Consider the following 18,789-nt stretch of genomic DNA (forward strand, 5'->3'; position numbering starts at 1 on the left):
GCTATTTAAATCAGCTGCCAAATGAAGCACTTCGAAAAGCTTACAGCACCTGGTATTCCCAGGCTGTCTCCCATCCAAGTACTAACCAGGCCCGACCCTGCTTTACTTCCGAGTTCAGATGAGATCGGGCATTTCCAGGGTGGTATGGCTGTAAGCGAAAGAGGATGTCAAGCGTTGGCTATTTAAATCAGCTGCCAAATGAAGCACTTCGAAAAGCTTACAGCACCTGCTATTCCCAGGCGGTCTCCCATCCAAGTACTAACCAGGCCCGACCCTGCTTTAATTCCGAGTTCAGACGAAATCGGGCATTTCCAGGGTGGTATGGCCGTAAGCGAAAGAGGGTGTCAAGCGTTGGCTATTTAAATCAGCTGCCAAATGAAGCACTTCGAAAAGCTTACAGCACCTGGTATTCCCAGGCGGTCTCCCATCCAAGTACTAACCAGGCCCGACCCTGCTTTACTTCCGAGTTCAGATGAGATCGGGCATTTCCAGGGTGGTATGGCCGTAAGCGAAAGAGGATGTCAAGCGTTGGCTATTTAAATCAGCTGCCAAATGAAGCACTTCGAAAAGCTTACAGCACCTGGTATTCCCAGGCGGTCTCCCATCCAAGTACTAACCAGGCCCGACCCTGCTTTACTTCCGAGTTCAGATGAGATCGGGCATTTCCAGGGTGGTATGGCCGTAAGCGAAAGAGGATGTCAAGCGTTGGCTATTTAAATCAGCTGCCAAATGAAGCACTTCGAAAAGCTTACAGCACCTGGTATTCCCAGGCGGTCTCCCATCCAAGTACTAACCAGGCCCGACCCTGCTTTACTTCCGAGTTCAGATGAGATCGGGCATTTCCAGGGTGGTATGGCCGTAAGCGAAAGAGGATGTCAAGCGTTGGCTATTTAAATCAGCTGCCAAATGAAGCACTTCGAAAAGCTTACAGCACCTGGTATTCCCAGGCGGTCTCCCATCCAAGTACTAACCAGGCCCGACCCTGCTTTACTTCCGAGTTCAGATGAGATCGGGCATTTCCAGGGTGGTATGGCCGTAAGCGAAAGAGGATGTCAAGCGTTGGCTATTTAAATCAGCTGCCAAATGAAGCACTTCGAAAAGCTTACAGCACCTGGTATTCCCAGGCGGTCTCCCATCCAAGTACTAACCAGGCCCGACCCTGCTTTACTTCCGAGTTCAGATGAGATCGGGCATTTCCAGGGTGGTATGGCTGTAAGCGAAAGAGGGTGTCAAGCGTTGGCTATTTAAATCAGCTGCCAAATGAAGCACTTCGAAAAGCTTACAGCACCTGGTATTCCCAGGCGGTCTCCCATCCAAGTACTAACCAGGCCCGACCCTGCTTTACTTCCGAGTTCAGATGAGATCGGGCATTTCCAGGGTGGTATGGCCGTAAGCGAAAGAGGATGTCAAGCGTTGGCTATTTAAATCAGCTGCCAAATGAAGCACTTCGAAAAGCTTACAGCACCTGGTATTCCCAGGCGGTCTCCCATCCAAGTACTAACCAGGCCCGACCCTGCTTTACTTCCGAGWTCAGATGAGATCGGGCATTTCCAGGGTGGTATGGCCGTAAGCGAAAGAGGGTGTCAAGCGTTGGCTATTTAAATCAGCTGCCAAATGAAGCACTTCGAAAAGCTTACAGCACCTGGTATTCCCAGGCGGTCTCCCATCCAAGTACTAACCAGGCCCGACCCTGCTTTACTTCCGAGTTCAGATGAGATCGGGCATTTCCAGGGTGGTATGGCCGTAAGCGAAAGAGGATGTCAAGCGTTGGCTATTTAAATCAGCTGCCAAATGAAGCACTTCGAAAAGCTTACAGCACCTGGTATTCCCAGGCGGTCTCCCATCCAAGTACTAACCAGGCCCGACCCTGCTTTACTTCYGAGTTCAGATGAGATCGGGCATTTCCAGGGTGGTATGGCCGTAAGCGAAAGAGGGTGTCAAGCGTTGGCTATTTAAATCAGCTGCCAAATGAAGCACTTCGAAAAGCTTACAGCACCTGGTATTCCCAGGCGGTCTCCCATCCAAGTACTAACCAGGCCCGACCCTGCTTTACTTCCGAGTTCAGATGAGATCGGGCATTTCCAGGGTGGTATGGCCGTAAGCGAAAGAGGATGTCAAGCGTTGGCTATTTAAATCAGCTGCCAAATGAAGCACTTCGAAAAGCTTACAGCACCTGGTATTCCCAGGCGGTCTCCYATCCAAGTACTAACCAGGCCCGACCCTGCTTTACTTCCGAGTTCAGATGAGATCGGGCATTTCCAGGGTGGTATGGCCGTAAGCGAAAGAGGGTGTCAAGCGTTGGCTATTTAAATCAGCTGCCAAATGAAGCACTTCGAAAAGCTTACAGCACCTGGTATTCCCAGGCGGTCTCCCATCCAAGTACTAACCAGGCCCGACCCTGCTTTACTTCCGAGTTCAGATGAGATCGGGCATTTCCAGGGTGGTATGGCCGTAAGCGAAAGAGGATGTCAAGCGTTGGCTATTTAAATCAGCTGCCAAATGAAGCACTTCGAAAAGCTTACAGCACCTGGTATTCCCAGGCGGTCTCCCATCCAAGTACTAACCAGGCCCGACCCTGCTTTACTTCCGAGTTCAGATGAGATCGGGCATTTCCAGGGTGGTATGGCCGTAAGCGAAAGAGGATGTCAAGCGTTGGCTATTTAAATCAGCTGCCAAATGAAGCACTTCGAAAAGCTTACAGCACCTGGTATTCCCAGGCGGTCTCCCATCCAAGTACTAACCAGGCCCGACCCTGCTTTACTTCCGAGTTCAGATGAGATCGGGCATTTCCAGGGTGGTATGGCCGTAAGCGAAAGAGGATGTCAAGCGTTGGCTATTTAAATCAGCTGCCAAATGAAGCACTTCGAAAAGCTTACAGCACCTGGTATTCCCAGGCGGTCTCCCATCCAAGTACTAACCAGGCCCGACCCTGCTTTACTTCCGAGTTCAGATGAGATCGGGCATTTCCAGGGTGGTATGGCCGTAAGCGAAAGAGGATGTCAAGCGTTGGCTATTTAAATCAGCTGCCAAATGAAGCACTTCGAAAAGCTTACAGCACCTGGTATTCCCAGGCGGTCTCCCATCCAAGTACTAACCAGGCCCGACCCTGCTTTACTTCCGAGTTCAGATGAGATCGGGCATTTCCAGGGTGGTATGGCCGTAAGCGAAAGAGGATGTCAAGCGTTGGCTATTTAAATCAGCTGCCAAATGAAGCACTTCGAAAAGCTTACAGCACCTGGTATTCCCAGGCGGTCTCCCATCCAAGTACTAACCAGGCCCGACCCTGCTTTACTTCCAARTTCAGATGAGATCGGGCATTTCCAGGGTGGTATGGCCGTAAGCGAAAGAGGRTGTCAAGCGTTGGCTATTTAAATCAGCTGCCAAATGAAGCACTTCGAAAAGCTTACAGCACCTGGTATTCCCAGGCGGTCTCCCATCCAAGTACTAACCAGGCCCGACCCTGCTTTACTTCCGAGTTCAGATGAGATCGGGCATTTCCAGGGTGGTATGGCCGTAAGCGAAAGWGGATGTCAAGCGTTGGCTATTTAAATCAGCTGCCAAATGAAGCACTTCGAAAAGCTTACAGCACCTGGTATTCCCAGGCGGTCTCCCATCCAAGTACTAACCAGGCCCGACCCTGCTTTACTTCCGAGTTCAGATGAGATCGGGCATTTCCAGGGTGGTATGGCCGTAAGCGAAAGAGGGTGTCAAGCGTTGGCTATTTAAATCAGCTGCCAAATGAAGCACTTCGAAAAGCTTACAGCACCTGGTATTCCCAGGCGGTCTCCCATCCAAGTACTAACCAGGCCCGACCCTGCTTTACTTCCGAGTTCAGATGAGATCGGGCATTTCCAGGGTGGTATGGCCGTAAGCGAAAGAGGATGTCAAGCGTTGGCTATTTAAATCAGCTGCCAAATGAAGCACTTCGAAAAGCTTACAGCACCTGGTATTCCCAGGCGGTCTCCCATCCAAGTACTAACCAGGCCCGACCCTGCTTTACTTCCGAGTTCAGATGAGATCGGGCATTTCCAGGGTGGTATGGCCGTAAGCGAAAGAGGATGTCAAGCRTTGGCTATTTAAATCAGCTGCCAAATGAAGCACTTCGAAAAGCTTACAGCACCTGGTATTCCCAGGCGGTCTCCCATCCAAGTACTAACCAGGCCCGACCCTGCTTTACTTCCGAGTTCAGATGAGATCGGGCATTTCCAGGKTGGTATGGCCGTAAGCGAAAGAGGATGTCAAGCGTTGGCTATTTAAATCAGCTGCCAAATGAAGCACTTCGAAAAGCTTACAGCACCTGGTATTCCCAGGCGGTCTCCCATCCAAGTACTAACCAGGCCCGACCCTGCTTTACTTCCGAGTTCAGATGAGATCGGGCATTTCCAGGGTGGTATGGCCGTAAGCGAAAGAGGATGTCAAGCGTTGGCTATTTAAATCAGCTGCCAAATGAAGCACTTCGAAAAGCTTACAGCACCTGGTATTCCCAGGCGGTCTCCCATCCAAGTACTAACCAGGCCCGACCCTGCTTTACTTCCGAGTTCAGATGAGATCRGGCATTTCCAGGGTGGTATGGCCGTAAGCGAAAGAGGATGTCAAGCGTTGGCTATTTAAATCAGCTGCCAAATGAAGCACTTCGAAAAGCTTACAGCACCTGGTATTCCCAGGCGGTCTCCCATCCAAGTACTAACCAGGCCCGRCCCTGCTTTACTTCCGAGTTCAGATGAGATCGGGCATTTCCAGGGTGGTATGGCCGTAAGCGAAAGAGGATGTCAAGCGTTGGCTATTTAAATCAGCTGCCAAATGAAGCACTTCGAAAAGCTTACAGCACCTGGTATTCCCAGGCGGTCTCCCATCCAAGTACTAACCAGGCCCGACCCTGCTTTACTTCMGAGTTCAGATGAGATCGGGCATTTCCAGGGTGGTATGGCCGTAAGCGAAAGAGGATGTCAAGCGTTGGCTATTTAAATCAGCTGCCAAATGAAGCACTTCGAAAAGCTTACAGCACCTGGTATTCCCAGGCGGTCTCCCATCCAAGTACTAACCAGGCCCGACCCTGCTTTACTTCCGAGTTCAGATGAGATCGGGCATTTCCAGGGTGGTATGGCCGTAAGCGAAAGAGRGTGTCAAGCGTTGGCTATTTAAATCAGCTGCCAAATGAAGCACTTCGAAAAGCTTACAGCACCTGGTATTCCCAGGCGGTCTCCCATCCAAGTACTAACCAGGCCCGACCCTGCTTTAYTTCCGAGTTCAGATGAGATCGGGCATTTCCAGGGTGGTATGGCCGTAAGCGAAAGAGGGTGTCAAGCGTTGGCTATTTAAATCAGCTGCCAAATGAAGCACTTCGAAAAGCTTACAGCACCTGGTATTCCCAGGCGGTCTCCCATCCAAGTACTAACCAGGCCCGACCCTGCTTTACTTCCGAGTTCAGATGAGATCGGGCATTTCCAGGGTGGTATGGCCGTAAGCGAAAGAGGATGTCAAGCGTTGGCTATTTAAATCAGCTGCCAAATGAAGCACTTCGAAAAGCTTMMAGCACCTGGTATTCCCAGGCGGTCTCCCATCCAAGTACTAACCAGGCCSGACCCTGCTTTACTTCCGAGTTCAGATGAGATCGGGCATTTCCAGGGTGGTATGGCCGTAAGCGAAAGAGGATGTCAAGCGTTGGCTATTTAAATCAGCTGCCAAATGAAGCACTTCGAAAAGCTTACAGCACCTGGTATTCCCAGGCGGTCTCCCATCCAAGTACTAACCAGGCCCGACCCTGCTTTACTTCCGAGTTCAGATGAGATCGGGCATTTCCAGGGTGGTATGGCCGTAAGCGAAAGAGGATGTCAAGCGTTGGCTATTTAAATCAGCTGCCAAATGAAGCACTTCGAAAAGCTTACAGCACCTGGTATTCCCAGGCGGTCTCCCATCCAAGTACTAACCAGGCCCGACCCTGCTTTACTTCCGAGTTCAGATGAGATCGGGCATTTCCAGGGTGGTATGGCCGTAAGCGAAAGAGGGTGTCAAGCGTTGGCTATTTAAATCAGCTGCCAAATGAAGCACTTCGAAAAGCTTACAGCACCTGGTATTCCCAGGCGGTCTCCCATCCAAGTACTAACCAGGCCCGACCCTGCTTTACTTCCGAGTTCAGATGAGATCGGGCATTTCCAGGGTGTTATGGCCGTGAGCAAAATAGGCTGTCAAGCGTTGGCTATTTAAATCAGCTGCCAAATGAAGCACTTCGAAAAGCTTACAGCACCTGGTATTCCCAGGCGGTCTCCCATCCAAGTAATAATCAAGCCCGACCCTGCTTTACTTCCGAGTTCAGATGAGATCGGGCATTTCCAGGGTGGTATGGCCGTAAGCGAAAGAGGCTGTCAAGCGTTGGCTATTTAAAGCAGCTGCCAAATGAAGCACTTCGAAAAGCTTACAGCACCTGGTATTCCCAGGCGGTCTCCCATCCAAGTACTAACCAGGCCCGACCCTGCTTTACTTCCGAGTTCAGATGAGATCGGGCGTTTCCAGGGAGGTATGGCCGTAAGCGAAAGAGGCTGTCAAGCGTTGGCTATTTAAAGCAGCTGCCAAATGAAGCACTTCGAAAAGCTTACTGCACCTGGTATTCCCAGGCGGTCTCCCATCCAAGTACTAACCAGGCCCGACCCTGCTTTACTTCCGAGTTCAGATGAGATCGGGCATTTCCAGGGTGGTATGGCCGTAAGCGAAAGAGGCTGTCAAGCGTTGGCTATTTAAATCAGCTGCCAAATGAAGCACTTCGAAAAGCTTACAGCATCTGGTATTCCCAGGCGGTCTCCCATCCAAGTACTAACCAGGCCCGACCCTGCTTTACTTCCGAGTTCAGATGAGATCGGGCATTTCCAGGGTGGTATGGCCGTAAGCGAAAGAGGCTGTCAAGCGTTGGCTATTTAAATCAGCTGCCAAATGAAGCACTTCGAAAAGCTTACAGCACCTGGTATTCCCAGGCGGTCTCCCATCCAAGTACTAACCAGGCCCGACCCTGCTTTACTTCCGAGTTCAGATGAGATCGGGCATTTCCAGGGTGGTATGGCCGTAAGCGAAAGAGGCTGTCAAGCGTTGGCTATTTAAAGCAGCTGCCAAATGAAGCACTTCGAAAAGCTTACAGCACCTGGTATTCCCAGGCGGTCTCCCATCCAAGTACTAACCAGGCCCGACCCTGCTTTACTTCCGAGTTCAGATGAGATCGGGCATTTCCAGGGTGGTATGGCCGTAAGCGAAAGATGCTGTCAAGCGTTGGCTATTTAAATCAGCTGCCAAATGAAGCACTTCGAAAAGCTTACAGCACCTGGTATTCCCAGGCGGTCTCCCATCCAAGTACTAACCAGGCCCGACCCTGCTTTACTTCCGAGTTCAGATGAGATCGGGCATTTCCAGGGTGGTATGGCTGTAAGCGAAAGAGGCTGTCAAGCGTTGGCTATTTAAATCAGCTGCCAAATGAAGCACTTCGAAAAGCTTACAGCACCTGGTATTCCCAGGCGGTCTCCCATCCAAGTACTAACCAGGCCCGACCCTGCTTTACTTCCGAGTTCAGATGAGATCGGGCATTTCCAGGGTGGTATGGCCGTAAGCGAAAGAGGCTGTCAAGCGTTGGCTATTTAAATCAGCTGCCAAATGAAGCACTTCGACAAGCTTACAGTACCTGGTATTCCCAGGCGGTCTCCCATCCAAGTACTAACCAGGCCCGACCCTGCTTTACTTCCGAGTTCAGATGAGATCGGGCATTTCCAGGGTGGTATGGCCGTAAGCGAAAGAGGCTGTCAAGCGTTGGCTATTTAAATCAGCTGCCAAATGAAGCACTTCGAAAAGCTTACAGCACCTGGTATTCCCAGGCGGTCTCCCATCCAAGTACTAACCAGGCCCGACCCTGCTTTACTTCCGAGTTCAGATGAGATCGGGCATTTCCAGGGTGGTATGGCTGTAAGCGAAAGAGGCTGTCAAGCGTTGGCTATTTAAAGCAGCTGCCAAATGAAGCACTTCGAAAAGCTTACAGCACCTGGTATTCCCAGGCGGTCTCCCATCCAAGTACTAACCAGGCCCGACCCTGCTTTACTTCCGAGTTCAGATGAGATCGGGCATTTCCAGGGTGGTATGGCCGTAAGCGAAAGAGGCTGTCAAGCGTTGGCTATTTAAATCAGCTGCCAAATGAAGCACTTCGAAAAGCTTACAGCACCTGGTATTCCCAGGCGGTCTCCCATCCAAGTACTAACCAGGCCCGACCCTGCTTTACTTCCGTGTTCAGATGAGATCGGGCATTTCCAGGGTGGTATGGCCGTAAGTGAAAGAGGCTGTCAAGCGTTGGCTATTTAAAGCAGCTGCCAAATGAAGCACTTCGAAAAGCTTACAGCACCTGGTATTCCCAGGCGGTCTCCCATCCAAGTACTAACCAGGCCCGACCCTGCTTTACTTCCGAGTTCAGATGAGATCGGGCATTTCCTTTTTTTTTTTTTTTTTTTTTTTTTTTTTTTTTACAGACATTAAAAGATCATTTCATATTCAAAAACATTAAAAATGTGGTAGTTTCCAGTTCATTTCTTTAAAAACTTGACATGCTTTGTCCGTCAGAATTTTGTGCAGCTCACTCAAAATGTTCTCATTTTTATGATATATATACAGTTTTTCCACATATCTCTCCATTTTCCTCTTAAAAATTCCCCATACATCCATCACCATTTTCTCTTTTTTTGCCACAATTCTCCTTTCCCACATTGCATTTTTCATCAGCATTATACATAGGTTTACTATTTTCTTATTTTCATTGTTCTTATTCCATCCCAACATCACTACTCTGTTCCATTCTGTTTCATTTTCATCCCAGTCTCCAAGTAGTCCTTTAATTAAAACTTTACAATCTTTTAAAAAACCTTCCAATTCTTGAGAATATAAAAACATGTGTAAAAAACCCTCTTCTTCTTTTTGACATACTTTACACATTCCACTTTGTTCCATCCCTATCTTGTTTAAAATGACATCAGAAAAGATTGCTTTGTGCCTTATTAAAAATTCTAGACATTCGACTTTTGTTTCTACATACCTTCCTTTCATGTTTCCCCATATTTCATTTGCTTTTACATTTTTGTATTTCTCTATCCAGTATTTGTTTGCTGTTGGTTCTTTAAAAACATTCTCTCTAAAAAAACAATAAATATTTTTCACAGTACATTCATTAAAATTGCATATTTTTTCACCTGTTTTCACATACACTTCTTTTGTTTCTTTTTCTTTTTCAAAATTTTCTATGCTTTTTATCCATTCTTTTGGAATCGCCTGTTTAATTATGTCAAGATTTTTCTCAATTTCCTTTCTGTTGTATTCCTCTTTCGCCTCCTCCATTGTGTCTATAACATATTGTTCAGTTAAAAAGCCTTCTTTAAATTCATATAAAATGTCCCGCACTTTTAAAATCCCAACTTCTATCCATTTCTTATAGTATAAAACCTTCCCTTGACTTAAAATATTATTGTTCAAGAAAAGAGGTTGGTTTAAAATGTTTTCCCTTCCATGTGGACTATATTCCACTTGTTTTAAAAAATTCCCCCACGCACTTAAAATTTCTCTATAAAATTCAGGTAAGTTTTCTGTCATCCAAGCTTTTGTTTTCATCCATAAAATCCCATCTCCCATGTTAAAATTACCACATTTGTTTAAAAAATATTTCATAGTTTTTTTCCACTCTGCTTTGTTTTCTTTTTCTAGATACTTCTTTATTCTTTTCACTCTTAAACTATTTTTTCTTTGTTCTACATCTATTAAACCCAGACCACCTTTGTCTATTTCCCCTACGACTGTATTAAAAGCAATCCTTGGTGGCTTACCTCCCCATAAAAAATCAGTAAAACATTTTTTCAACCTCTTTTCTATCCACATTGGCATTTCTAAAACATATAAAACATGCCACAATTTAGACTCCATTAAAACATTTAAAATCAAAACTTTTCCTTTTAATGTTAGTGTTCTTAGTTTCCAGTAATTTAACCTCCTTTCTATATCTGTTAAAAAACCTTCCCACATCTTATCTCTCGCTTTTCTGGCATCTTTCCCCAATAAAACCCCTAAAATCTTGATTTCTTCTACTTCTTTGAAATTGGTGCATTCTGCTAAATCTGTTTCCTTTCCAAACTTCATATAAACCGTTTTGTCTTCATTTACTTTACTCCCCGATCCTTTACAAAATTGTTGTACTATTTTCATGGCTTCTTTCACACTCTCTTTTCCTTTTACTATTAATGTAGTGTCATCTGCATATTGAAACATTTTTTATTTACTTTATTTTCTTCAATCTCAATTCCTTTTATTTTTTCTTCTTCGTTGATAGCTAAGCCCAGGGGTTCTGCCACAAGTGAATATAAAAGTGCTGACAGAGGACATCCTTGCCTTATTGATCTTGTTATTTTAAAACATTCTGTTAAAAAGCCATTACATTTAATTTTTGTTAAAATACCCTTATACAAAATCTTTATCCATTTTCTAAAAACTTCTCCAAAACCAAACTTTTTCAGTACTTTGAATAAAAACTGGTGTTCAACTCTATCAAAAGCTTTTTCAAAATCCAGACTTATTATATATCCTTCCTCTTTTTTCTCCTTCATATATTCTATGATGTCTTTTATGCTCATTGTTATGTCTGCTATGTCTCTTCCTTTTATCGCATAGGCCTGTGTTGTTTTAATTATTTTTGGCATCACTTCTTTTAATCTATTTGCTAAAATTTTTGTTAAAATCTTCAAATCTGTGTTTAACATTGTGATTGGTCTGTAATTTTTTTACAATGTCTTTTCTCCTTTTTTGTGTATTAATTTCATTAATCCCATTCCCATTCTTTCATTTAGTTCTTCTTTTTGCAGTATTTCCTTAAAAACGTCAATTAAAATTGGAATTAAAATTTCTTTAAAACATACATAAAATTCACTATTTAAACCATCGATTCCTGGACTTTTCTTTTTGTTCAAGCTTTCTATTGCTTTTCTTATTTCTTCTTCCCCTATTTCTTGGTCGCATTCTTTTTTATCCTCTTCATCTATTTTTGTTTTTATCTGTTTTAATAATTTTGCCATTTGTACTTCATCAACTCCCTGTGTTTTAAATAACTCCTCATAGTATTTTTTGATTTCTTTTAAAATTTCTTCATTTCCTTCTATGCTTTCTCCTTTTGCCCCTTGTATTATCTTTATTGTTTCTGCTTTTCCTTTTTGTCTTTCTAAATCAAAGAAGAACTTTGTGCATTTTTCTCCTTCTACTACATATTTTGCTTTGCTTCTTAGTCTAGCTCCTTCATATTTCTTTTCTTCTATTTCTTTCAGTTTTCCCTCCATTTCTTTTATTTTTTGAATGTCTTTTTCATTTTTTTCTAGTTCTATTTCTAAGTTTTCTTTGATTGTCTTTTCTTTGTGTCTTTTATTTTTTTGTATTATTCTACAGAATGTTAATGTAGATTTTTTAATCAGAAATTTGACATTTTCCCACCATAGTCTTTTGTCTTCATTATAAATCTGGTTTCCTTTTTCCTTTTCTATTATTTCTGTTATTTTTTTAACATAGTCCTCGTTTTTTAAAATTTCACTATTTAAAGTCCATACCCCTGGGCCTCTTTGTATTTCTTCTGTATTAAAATTAAAAAATACAAATTTATGGTCACTTAAAACAGTTTCATCGTACCTTATTTTTTCTATATAAATTTCTATATTTCTTGTGCATAACACATAGTCTATTCTCGATTGGTTTACAAAATTCCCTACTATTTGTCTTCTAGAAAACTCCTTTTTCTTCCCATTTCTTTCTCTCCAAATGTCTATCATTCCTTTTTCCTCTATTAGTGATTTTAGTTCTTTCCTTCCCGTGTCTGATTTAAAAACCATACCTTCTGTTATGTCCTGTCTGCTAAAAACAGTGTTAAAATCCCCGCATACTATTATTTGTTTATAGTTTTTTTAAAAACCTTCTTAATATGTTAAAAAAACTTTTCTTTTCACTCTCTTCATTGGGTGCATGCACGTTTACTAAAATAATATCTTTCCCTTCATATTTTATTTCTAAGATCATACATTTTCCTTGTTTGTCTTTATATATTACTTTACTCATTTGCAGTGCATTCTTCTTTATTAAAATTGCTACTCCTCTCCCAGCTTTCGTATCTCCATTACTATAATAAAAGTCCCCATCCCATTCTTTTTTATATATGTCCATCACCTAATTTTTCCAATTTGTTTCTTGTAAAATAATTATTTCTTCTCTTTTACATTTTTCCTTTACATTCTTAAATTTTCTTAAGTCCATTAAACCTCTTGCATTAAAAGACACGCAATTTAAAACCATTAAAAGAAGGAAAAAGGAAATAAAAACCGTCATCTTAGTCCTCTTCTTCTCCCAAACCTCTCAAAGAATCATATCTGTTGTGGCTTTTCAGTTGTCCTTTTTTCAAACCCTTTTTTCTTGCAGTTTCTAATTTTGATAAAACTTTTGCCGATCGTCTTGTTTGTCTTTTCTCAAGTTCGTCTTTTTCTACTTCCTCCTCATGTTTTCCAGTCTCTCTGTCCGTTCCCTTGCTTTGTTCTTTAAGATCCTCTTTTTCAATTACATCCAAAACGTTTTTGAAGCTAGAAGTTATGTCCATTGGTGTCCATGCTACCTCCTCTTCATGCTCTATTTGTTGACTGTCTGTTTCTGTTTCTTTTTCCTTTTCTTTTTTTGCATTCTCCTCCTTCAATGTTATTTCCTCTGTTGTAGTTTGTATTGTTTGTGTCGTTGTTTGTTCCTCTTCATTACTTTCCTTTTCACTGTTTCCTTCATGCATTTGCCCACTCACCTGGATCTCATCCTCCTCCTCCTCTTCCTCCATCCAACATTCACACTTACTTAAATAGTTCTGGCAGTCCGGGCACTTAATAGCATCGCAGTCTCTGGCAAAATGTCCCCTTTCCTCACATTTATGGCATTTAAAGTCTGGGCAATCTTTGACCATATGGTCAGGGCTCATGCACAGCCTACAAGTCTTAACCTGGTGGCTGTGCATTACCCTAAAATATTGCTGACCTTCTGCCGTTTACAGTCTTGTGCTGTAAGGGAGAGATATCACTTCTCTGGGGAATCTCACTTTGAGATATCGAGTTCCATCTTCTATTTCTGTGCCCGGATATACCCTTCTTTTAATTTTTGTTATGGGAAATACTCCCCAGCCTTCTAATTTATCTAATATTAATTGATCATCCAGGTAAGCGGGCAAATGCATGAAGGAAACCACGTAGTCTCTATTTTGTAGCATTTTCACTTCACATGTTTCTCCTTTTATTATTAGTCCATCCATCAGTTTATCGCATGTTTCTTCATTTTCTAAAGTTAGTTCATAATCTTTGTCCTATCTCGGCCTTATCGCAAGAATTTTTCCAAGTCCACACTTTTCAGTTACTGCATTAATTATTTCCAAAACTCTCACCTCTTTAACTTTGTCCACATTTAGAATCACTGTTGCTTCCTTCATGTACTTTTTTCCACTTCTTTGTTGTTGCATTTGCATTGTTGGTTTTCTTGTCGTTCTTTGTTTACCCTGTTTCTTTCTCCTTCCTGTCCAGTGTTGTTTTCCAATTGTCTTTCCCCTCGTAATCCAGTGCTGTTTTCTTTTTGTCTTTCTCCACTCCTTCCTGTGATGTTTTCCCCATGTGCTTCATCAAACAAATCTGTGCTGTTGCTTTGTGAGTCCATCATTTTCTCTCAAAAAAACTGTGCTAACCACCTTCCAGCCAGCACACGTGCTGCTGTCAGGTGGTTAAAAGACAAAAAAATCAAAAAAAGTCCACTATCACAAAAAAGACACTAAATAAACTCAAAATAACACAAAAAAATGGAGAGCCTCTCTCTCCTGTCTGCAGCCTTACACTTCCTCGTTGCACTCTAGCTCCCTCTAGCGTGCTCAGGGTGGTATGGCCGTAAGCGAAAGAGGCCGTCAAGAGTTGGCTATTTAAAACAGGCGCAGCACCAGGGAACGAGCGCAGCTCAGCTGGCATCGACACAGCACCGACCGAAACAATGCCCTTGAAGGCGAGAAAAAATAATGGCAGCGAAGCTGTGACACGGGGAAGTCTATCAGCTGCCAAATGAAGGACTTCAAAAAGCTTACAGCACCTGGCATTCCCAGGCGGTCTCCCATCCAAGTGTAACAGGTGTACTATATTTATTTATTATTGGACCAGACAATAAAAACCAGAAGGTTACAAGGTAAGTAAAAGGGGGTGGGGGTGAAACTGAGCAATAACCAAAGACAAACTGTTGTTGAATGTTTTAAATACAAAAATTATTTTACTTTAGATTGTATGAATTTTTTCCTTTTCGTATTTGTCTTAGTAAACAGTACTTACATCAGTAACATAACTATTTATACACAACCCCAGGGTGCACCCACTTTACAATTATTTTAAATCAAACACAAATCACAATAAATGAATTCAAGTGAAAACAAAAGAATACATAAAATAACACAAATAAATCAGTGTCGTTGTTCACTCTGAAATTGGTGAAATGAGTTAAATTCAGATAAAGTTCTGTTTTTTCCCTCTAAGAAAATCAGTCCTTAGAGCTGTATTTAAAAATCGCAGTCCAATAAAGGAATTAACATTTTGGCAAATTCTTACTTTATCCGGTGAAATGAGGATAAATTGAAATATGTGTACTTCACAATTTTCCAGGTCGATGTAGGAGGCTCGCCATCAATACAAGGAATCCAGTGAAACTGGGAAAATGTCCTCAGAAAAAAACCTGGCCTGATCACAGACCAGAATATATAAATAAGTTTAATATGTTCAAAATAATTTTAAAAACATACAAAATATACAACACGTGGAACAAATAAAACACATACACACACATGTTTACCATAAAATGAGCTAATATAATGGTATACCTGTCAAATTCACGATGTCTATATCACTCTATGGTCTTCTCACACACACGCGATTGCAAAATGGCGTCAGCGCACTGTAAATGCAATGCAACATGCGGTCTGACTTCAACACACTCTTAAACACACTAAATAACAACTATTTTGCAGGTACAACTTGATTTGGTACAACTACAATCACTTTTAAACTGCTTAGGAATCTTAACATACTGTATTTTAATCTTTTTGTTCAAGTTTGCTCCTCTCTAGGACAAGGATGGGATTCGAACCCACGCATGCAAAGCACAATGGATTAGCAGTTCATTGCCTTAACCACTCGGCCACCTCGTCATGTATTTTTATTTTCTCTGGTGGAGGCCGGACTGTGGCACATATTTGTATATGTATGTTTCTGCAACTATTTTTGGTAAGAAGACTTTCAGTTTTGCCGTATGAACGAGAGAACAAATGAACGACAAAAATGTGATTCGATGGACTCGGCCACCCCGTCATGTATGTACTCACTTTCCTGTTGGGGGCTGGACTACGGCATTTCTGTATGTATTTGCTGCTATTTTCGGTAAAGATGACGTTAAATTTTGCAACAACATCCTTCAAAACGATAAGAGCGTGCGAGTAAAACACCTTCCACGGAAGCACCGGCCTCTTTCAAACGCCAGAGCATTTGAACGACAAGGATGGAATTCGATGGACTCTTCCACCTCGTCATGTATGTACCTACTTTCATGATGGGGGCTGGACTATGGCATATGTTTGTAATTGCAGCTATTTTCGATAAAGTTGACATAAAATTTTGCAACAACATCCTTCAAAACGCTAAAAGAGTGAGAGAACTTCTACAGAAACACCATGATCTCTCGAATGCCAGAACATATGAGCGACGAGGATGGGATTCGAACCCACGCGTGCAGAGCACAATGGATTAGCAGTCCATCGCCTTAACCACTCGGCCACCTCGTCACGTATTTTTCTTTTTCTCTGGTAGAGGCTGGACTGTGGCACATATGTGTATATGTATGGTTCTGCAACTATTTTCGGTAAGATGACTTTCAATTTTGCCGTATGATCGACAGAGCAAATGAACGACAAAAATGGGATTCGATGGACTCGGCCACCCCGTCATGTATGTACTCACTTTCCTGTTGGGGGCTGGACTACGGCATTTCTGTATATATTGGCTGCTATTTTCGGTAAAGATGACGTTATATTTTGCAACAACATCCTTCAAAACGATAAGAGCGTGCGAGTAAAACACCCTCCACAGAAGCACCGGCCTCTTTCAAACGCCAGAGCATTTCAACGACAAGGATGGGATTGCGATGGACTCTTCCACCCCGTCATGTATGTACTCACTTTCATGATGGGGGCTGGACTATGGCATATATCTTTGTATTTGCAGCTATTTTCAATAAAGTTGACATAAAATTTTGCAACATCCTTTAAAACGCTAAAAGAGTGAGAGAACACCATGATCTCTCGAAAGCCAGAACATATGAGCGACAAGGATGGGATTCGAACCCACGCGTGCAAAGCACAATGGATCAGCAGTCCATTGCCTTAACCACTCGGCCACCTCGTCACGTATTTTTCTTTCCTCTGGTGAAGGCCAGACTATGGCACATATTTGTATATGTATGTTTCTGCAACTATTTTCGGTAAGAAGACTTTCAGTTTTGCTGTATGAACGAGAGAGCAAATGAACGACAAAAATGGGATTCGATGGACTCGGCCACCCCGTCATGTATGTACTCCCTTTCCTGTTGGGGGCTGGACTACGGCATTTCTGTATGTATTTGCTGCTATTTTCGGTAAAGATGACGTTCAATTTTGCAACAACATCCTTCAAAACGATAAGAGCGTGCGAGTAAAACACCTTCCACAGAAGCACCGGCCTCTTTCAAACGCCAGAGCATTTGAACGACAAGGATGGGATTCGATGGACTCTTCCACCCCGTCATGTATGTACTCACTTTCATGATGGGGGCTGGACTATGGCATATATGTTTGTATTTGCAGCTATTTTCGATAAAGTTGCCATAAAATTTTGCAACAACATCCTTCAAATCGCTAAAAGATTGAGAGAACTTCTGCGGAAACACCATGATCTCTCGAATGCCAGAACATATGAGCGACGAGGATGGGATTCGAACCCACGCGTGCAAAGCACAATGGATTAGCAGTCCATCGCCTTAACCACTCGGCCACCTCGTCACGTATTTTTCTTTTTCTCTGGTGGAGGCCGGACTATGGCACATATTTGTAAATGTATGTTTCTGCAACTATTTTCGGTAAGATGACTTTCAATTTTGCCGTATGATCGACAGAGCAAATGAACGACAAAAATGTGATTCGATGGACTCGGCCACCCCGTCATGTATGTACTCACTTTCCTGTTGGGGGCTGGACTACGGCATTTCTGTATGTATTTGCTGCTATTTTCGGTAAAGATGACGTTAACTTTTGCAACAACATCCTTTAAAACAACATCTTTCCATCCCCCATACTCACTCACTTCTAACATGTCCAACTCCAAGTTTCCACCTGTGGCCATATTCTCTCCTCTCTCTCTGGACTCTGGATCACTACTCTTCTCACCCTGGAGTACTCTTTCTGCACTGCCAAGCACCAACATTGCTCTCCAAATAGATACTTGGTTGTAATAGGCTGAATGAGTGAGCCTTACAAACCATTCACCTTTACCTCCAGAGAATTGTATTTTCTCTTGTCTTTTGCTCTTTTTTTTCTCATAAGTTTTCTTTACGCAACAGTGAGAGTGTGAGTAGGTTACTCTATATTCTCTCCTCTCTCTCTGGATTTTGTACAACACGTGGAATTACAGCCTGGTAAGTATGCTGAAGCTGCACATAACCCTCCCTCGCACTCATCTATATGTTGTTGTTATGTTGTTTTAACAATGTTCAGATTTTGTTCATTTGTTTGCACTTGTATATACTGGAAGTTGTTTATTTTCTTTAGTGTAGTCATTATTTGATATTACTATTATATACAGTCTTCTATTGTGCCGTTATTTCACATTCTTATTAAAAAGTTGCAGAAATGACCCAGTGTCACAAAGTTCTGTTTCAGTGGATTTATATGCTTTTTAAACTTAATAAAAGTGTAAACACAGACACAATGTTGGGATGTAATTAATGATCATTTAAACTATTTATTCTATTTAAAAACATGCAATCCTCTAAATGAGAAAATACACTTCATTATTTAAAACATATGAAGCTTTTTCAGATAAGTACAACACTGTTTCCCCTTCACCTGAAAAGTGATGTGATAGTTTAAATAAATATGAAAAGGAAAATGCCAGGGAAAAACAACTTAATGATCAAATTACCAATTTTTCCGTCATTTTCCTTTTTCCATGTGATCAGCCGAGGACAAGAAAGAAGGAATCCACAAATATCCACAATATCCTGGAAAAAACACTGAAATAACAGGCTCTGTATGAGAACTGCTCTTTGAGGAGAATAAGGCAATTAGCCTAATTAAAAAAGATAATTACAGTCAAATACAATAATAATTTATTTAAGCAAAAGAGAAAAAAGTCAATCTATTTTGGACAGACTTCATTGTAAAATGTCAGACATAATTTATAAAGACAGATTTTGATCTAACAGCAGCAAAACTACATGCTGAACGCTGTGTGCTTGCGTCAGGATGATGATGATACTGACCTTTTTTCCTTTTTAAAAACAGTTTAAAACAAAACAGCAATAAAAAAATCAAGCAAACAGACATTTTCAAAGGAACTTAGAAACAAAAAAGACTAACAAGTGTCAAAGGTCACAGAATACAATCGTATTTACATTTGTATTTATTGTTGATAAAATATAACATTTTGTTTAGGGTTACATGTCAAAGATCAACAG

The 18,789-nt window shown here is 42.3% G+C and overlaps 1 protein-coding gene, 1 long non-coding RNA gene and 51 other non-coding genes across 53 annotated transcripts in view; 1 reads left to right on the forward strand and 52 right to left on the reverse strand.

Annotated features, from left to right (window-relative positions):
* The window catches only part of LOC108183347 (uncharacterized), a 199,270-nt gene that overhangs the window by 142,813 nt on the left and 37,668 nt on the right, over nt 1–18,789 (forward strand). The window lies entirely within an intron of this gene.
* On the reverse strand, nt 38–156 carry LOC137493647 (5S ribosomal RNA). The gene has a single exon (XR_011013622.2). It is a non-coding gene; the product is annotated as a 5S ribosomal RNA (ribosomal RNA).
* Nucleotides 215–333, reverse strand: LOC137492036 (5S ribosomal RNA). The gene has a single exon (XR_011012008.2). It is a non-coding gene; the product is annotated as a 5S ribosomal RNA (ribosomal RNA).
* Nucleotides 392–510, reverse strand: LOC137492035 (5S ribosomal RNA). Its single transcript, XR_011012007.1, has one exon. It is a non-coding gene; the product is annotated as a 5S ribosomal RNA (ribosomal RNA).
* LOC137492034 (5S ribosomal RNA) lies at nt 569–687 on the reverse strand. The gene has a single exon (XR_011012006.1). It is a non-coding gene; the product is annotated as a 5S ribosomal RNA (ribosomal RNA).
* Nucleotides 746–864, reverse strand: LOC141383012 (5S ribosomal RNA). The gene has a single exon (XR_012403974.1). It is a non-coding gene; the product is annotated as a 5S ribosomal RNA (ribosomal RNA).
* On the reverse strand, nt 923–1,041 carry LOC137493881 (5S ribosomal RNA). Its single transcript, XR_011013856.2, has one exon. It is a non-coding gene; the product is annotated as a 5S ribosomal RNA (ribosomal RNA).
* LOC137493554 (5S ribosomal RNA) lies at nt 1,100–1,218 on the reverse strand. Its single transcript, XR_011013529.2, has one exon. It is a non-coding gene; the product is annotated as a 5S ribosomal RNA (ribosomal RNA).
* LOC141383013 (5S ribosomal RNA) lies at nt 1,277–1,395 on the reverse strand. Its single transcript, XR_012403975.1, has one exon. It is a non-coding gene; the product is annotated as a 5S ribosomal RNA (ribosomal RNA).
* LOC141383071 (5S ribosomal RNA) lies at nt 1,454–1,572 on the reverse strand. Its single transcript, XR_012404037.1, has one exon. It is a non-coding gene; the product is annotated as a 5S ribosomal RNA (ribosomal RNA).
* On the reverse strand, nt 1,631–1,749 carry LOC141383015 (5S ribosomal RNA). The gene has a single exon (XR_012403977.1). It is a non-coding gene; the product is annotated as a 5S ribosomal RNA (ribosomal RNA).
* Nucleotides 1,808–1,926, reverse strand: LOC141383398 (5S ribosomal RNA). Its single transcript, XR_012404415.1, has one exon. It is a non-coding gene; the product is annotated as a 5S ribosomal RNA (ribosomal RNA).
* On the reverse strand, nt 1,985–2,103 carry LOC141383016 (5S ribosomal RNA). Its single transcript, XR_012403978.1, has one exon. It is a non-coding gene; the product is annotated as a 5S ribosomal RNA (ribosomal RNA).
* On the reverse strand, nt 2,162–2,280 carry LOC141383387 (5S ribosomal RNA). The gene has a single exon (XR_012404404.1). It is a non-coding gene; the product is annotated as a 5S ribosomal RNA (ribosomal RNA).
* Nucleotides 2,339–2,457, reverse strand: LOC141383017 (5S ribosomal RNA). The gene has a single exon (XR_012403979.1). It is a non-coding gene; the product is annotated as a 5S ribosomal RNA (ribosomal RNA).
* On the reverse strand, nt 2,516–2,634 carry LOC141383018 (5S ribosomal RNA). The gene has a single exon (XR_012403980.1). It is a non-coding gene; the product is annotated as a 5S ribosomal RNA (ribosomal RNA).
* Nucleotides 2,693–2,811, reverse strand: LOC141383019 (5S ribosomal RNA). Its single transcript, XR_012403981.1, has one exon. It is a non-coding gene; the product is annotated as a 5S ribosomal RNA (ribosomal RNA).
* Nucleotides 2,870–2,988, reverse strand: LOC137492730 (5S ribosomal RNA). The gene has a single exon (XR_011012703.1). It is a non-coding gene; the product is annotated as a 5S ribosomal RNA (ribosomal RNA).
* On the reverse strand, nt 3,047–3,165 carry LOC137492731 (5S ribosomal RNA). The gene has a single exon (XR_011012704.1). It is a non-coding gene; the product is annotated as a 5S ribosomal RNA (ribosomal RNA).
* On the reverse strand, nt 3,224–3,342 carry LOC137492732 (5S ribosomal RNA). The gene has a single exon (XR_011012705.2). It is a non-coding gene; the product is annotated as a 5S ribosomal RNA (ribosomal RNA).
* On the reverse strand, nt 3,401–3,519 carry LOC137492733 (5S ribosomal RNA). The gene has a single exon (XR_011012706.1). It is a non-coding gene; the product is annotated as a 5S ribosomal RNA (ribosomal RNA).
* Nucleotides 3,578–3,696, reverse strand: LOC137493876 (5S ribosomal RNA). The gene has a single exon (XR_011013851.2). It is a non-coding gene; the product is annotated as a 5S ribosomal RNA (ribosomal RNA).
* LOC137492014 (5S ribosomal RNA) lies at nt 3,755–3,873 on the reverse strand. The gene has a single exon (XR_011011986.1). It is a non-coding gene; the product is annotated as a 5S ribosomal RNA (ribosomal RNA).
* Nucleotides 3,932–4,050, reverse strand: LOC137492013 (5S ribosomal RNA). The gene has a single exon (XR_011011985.1). It is a non-coding gene; the product is annotated as a 5S ribosomal RNA (ribosomal RNA).
* Nucleotides 4,109–4,227, reverse strand: LOC137492012 (5S ribosomal RNA). Its single transcript, XR_011011984.2, has one exon. It is a non-coding gene; the product is annotated as a 5S ribosomal RNA (ribosomal RNA).
* Nucleotides 4,286–4,404, reverse strand: LOC137492011 (5S ribosomal RNA). Its single transcript, XR_011011983.1, has one exon. It is a non-coding gene; the product is annotated as a 5S ribosomal RNA (ribosomal RNA).
* LOC137492010 (5S ribosomal RNA) lies at nt 4,463–4,581 on the reverse strand. The gene has a single exon (XR_011011982.2). It is a non-coding gene; the product is annotated as a 5S ribosomal RNA (ribosomal RNA).
* Nucleotides 4,640–4,758, reverse strand: LOC137492009 (5S ribosomal RNA). The gene has a single exon (XR_011011981.2). It is a non-coding gene; the product is annotated as a 5S ribosomal RNA (ribosomal RNA).
* LOC137492008 (5S ribosomal RNA) lies at nt 4,817–4,935 on the reverse strand. Its single transcript, XR_011011980.2, has one exon. It is a non-coding gene; the product is annotated as a 5S ribosomal RNA (ribosomal RNA).
* LOC137492007 (5S ribosomal RNA) lies at nt 4,994–5,112 on the reverse strand. The gene has a single exon (XR_011011979.1). It is a non-coding gene; the product is annotated as a 5S ribosomal RNA (ribosomal RNA).
* Nucleotides 5,171–5,289, reverse strand: LOC137492006 (5S ribosomal RNA). The gene has a single exon (XR_011011978.2). It is a non-coding gene; the product is annotated as a 5S ribosomal RNA (ribosomal RNA).
* Nucleotides 5,348–5,466, reverse strand: LOC137492004 (5S ribosomal RNA). Its single transcript, XR_011011976.1, has one exon. It is a non-coding gene; the product is annotated as a 5S ribosomal RNA (ribosomal RNA).
* On the reverse strand, nt 5,525–5,643 carry LOC137492003 (5S ribosomal RNA). Its single transcript, XR_011011975.2, has one exon. It is a non-coding gene; the product is annotated as a 5S ribosomal RNA (ribosomal RNA).
* Nucleotides 5,702–5,820, reverse strand: LOC137492310 (5S ribosomal RNA). The gene has a single exon (XR_011012283.2). It is a non-coding gene; the product is annotated as a 5S ribosomal RNA (ribosomal RNA).
* Nucleotides 5,879–5,997, reverse strand: LOC137492002 (5S ribosomal RNA). The gene has a single exon (XR_011011974.1). It is a non-coding gene; the product is annotated as a 5S ribosomal RNA (ribosomal RNA).
* Nucleotides 6,056–6,174, reverse strand: LOC137492001 (5S ribosomal RNA). The gene has a single exon (XR_011011973.2). It is a non-coding gene; the product is annotated as a 5S ribosomal RNA (ribosomal RNA).
* On the reverse strand, nt 6,233–6,351 carry LOC137492000 (5S ribosomal RNA). Its single transcript, XR_011011972.2, has one exon. It is a non-coding gene; the product is annotated as a 5S ribosomal RNA (ribosomal RNA).
* LOC137491999 (5S ribosomal RNA) lies at nt 6,410–6,528 on the reverse strand. The gene has a single exon (XR_011011971.2). It is a non-coding gene; the product is annotated as a 5S ribosomal RNA (ribosomal RNA).
* Nucleotides 6,587–6,705, reverse strand: LOC137491998 (5S ribosomal RNA). The gene has a single exon (XR_011011970.2). It is a non-coding gene; the product is annotated as a 5S ribosomal RNA (ribosomal RNA).
* LOC137493872 (5S ribosomal RNA) lies at nt 6,764–6,882 on the reverse strand. Its single transcript, XR_011013847.1, has one exon. It is a non-coding gene; the product is annotated as a 5S ribosomal RNA (ribosomal RNA).
* On the reverse strand, nt 6,941–7,059 carry LOC137492744 (5S ribosomal RNA). The gene has a single exon (XR_011012717.1). It is a non-coding gene; the product is annotated as a 5S ribosomal RNA (ribosomal RNA).
* On the reverse strand, nt 7,118–7,236 carry LOC137492745 (5S ribosomal RNA). Its single transcript, XR_011012718.1, has one exon. It is a non-coding gene; the product is annotated as a 5S ribosomal RNA (ribosomal RNA).
* Nucleotides 7,295–7,413, reverse strand: LOC137492753 (5S ribosomal RNA). The gene has a single exon (XR_011012726.1). It is a non-coding gene; the product is annotated as a 5S ribosomal RNA (ribosomal RNA).
* LOC137492746 (5S ribosomal RNA) lies at nt 7,472–7,590 on the reverse strand. The gene has a single exon (XR_011012719.1). It is a non-coding gene; the product is annotated as a 5S ribosomal RNA (ribosomal RNA).
* LOC137493604 (5S ribosomal RNA) lies at nt 7,649–7,767 on the reverse strand. The gene has a single exon (XR_011013579.1). It is a non-coding gene; the product is annotated as a 5S ribosomal RNA (ribosomal RNA).
* Nucleotides 7,826–7,944, reverse strand: LOC137492747 (5S ribosomal RNA). Its single transcript, XR_011012720.2, has one exon. It is a non-coding gene; the product is annotated as a 5S ribosomal RNA (ribosomal RNA).
* Nucleotides 8,003–8,121, reverse strand: LOC137492748 (5S ribosomal RNA). The gene has a single exon (XR_011012721.1). It is a non-coding gene; the product is annotated as a 5S ribosomal RNA (ribosomal RNA).
* Nucleotides 8,180–8,298, reverse strand: LOC137494024 (5S ribosomal RNA). Its single transcript, XR_011013999.1, has one exon. It is a non-coding gene; the product is annotated as a 5S ribosomal RNA (ribosomal RNA).
* LOC141381934 (uncharacterized) lies at nt 11,853–13,904 on the reverse strand. Its single transcript, XR_012402844.1, has 2 exons — nt 13,283–13,904; nt 11,853–12,820 (listed from the first exon to the last, which is right to left on the reverse strand). It is a non-coding gene; the product is annotated as an uncharacterized lncRNA (long non-coding RNA).
* Nucleotides 15,154–15,235, reverse strand: trnas-gcu (transfer RNA serine (anticodon GCU)). Its single transcript has one exon. It is a non-coding gene; the product is annotated as a tRNA-Ser (tRNA).
* trnas-gcu (transfer RNA serine (anticodon GCU)) lies at nt 15,784–15,865 on the reverse strand. The gene has a single exon. It is a non-coding gene; the product is annotated as a tRNA-Ser (tRNA).
* Nucleotides 16,403–16,484, reverse strand: trnas-gcu (transfer RNA serine (anticodon GCU)). Its single transcript has one exon. It is a non-coding gene; the product is annotated as a tRNA-Ser (tRNA).
* On the reverse strand, nt 17,035–17,116 carry trnas-gcu (transfer RNA serine (anticodon GCU)). The gene has a single exon. It is a non-coding gene; the product is annotated as a tRNA-Ser (tRNA).

The sequence above is a fragment of the Danio rerio genome, chromosome 4 (genome assembly GCF_049306965.1).
Source record: "Danio rerio strain Tuebingen ecotype United States chromosome 4, GRCz12tu, whole genome shotgun sequence".
Lineage (NCBI taxonomy): Eukaryota > Metazoa > Chordata > Actinopteri > Cypriniformes > Danionidae > Danio > Danio rerio.